The sequence below is a fragment of the Pygocentrus nattereri genome, chromosome 21 (genome assembly GCF_015220715.1).
Source record: "Pygocentrus nattereri isolate fPygNat1 chromosome 21, fPygNat1.pri, whole genome shotgun sequence".
In the NCBI taxonomy this organism is placed as follows: domain Eukaryota; kingdom Metazoa; phylum Chordata; class Actinopteri; order Characiformes; family Serrasalmidae; genus Pygocentrus; species Pygocentrus nattereri.
The window spans coordinates 26,342,588-26,342,945 of record NC_051231.1 but is presented as its reverse complement, the minus strand read 5'-3'; positions in this window follow the sequence as shown (position 1 = coordinate 26,342,945).

Here is a 358-nt window from a genome sequence, read left to right as displayed (position 1 = left end):
ACCTGCTGGGCATTCCACAGTCACGCCCCTGCCTCTCTGCCACAGTGAAACTCCTAGCCTTTCATTCTGTCTCATTTTCTCTCACTCTTTCTCTCTCTTTTTATCATCCTCTCTTTCTCTCCTATTTCTCTCATTCTTTCTCTTTCTATTCCTCTCTGCTTGCACTCATTCCCTGCCTGTCTTCCTTATTGTCTCTGTTGTTCATTCTTTCTCTCTTTCTGTCTCTTTGCTTTCTCTCGTTCTATTTCTCATGTTCTCTGTCTCTCTGTCTATGTCCCACTCTCTGTCTCTTTCTTCCTCTCCCCTTACTCTGTCTCTCCTTCTGACCTTCTCTTTCTTGCTTCCTTGTTCTCTCTAT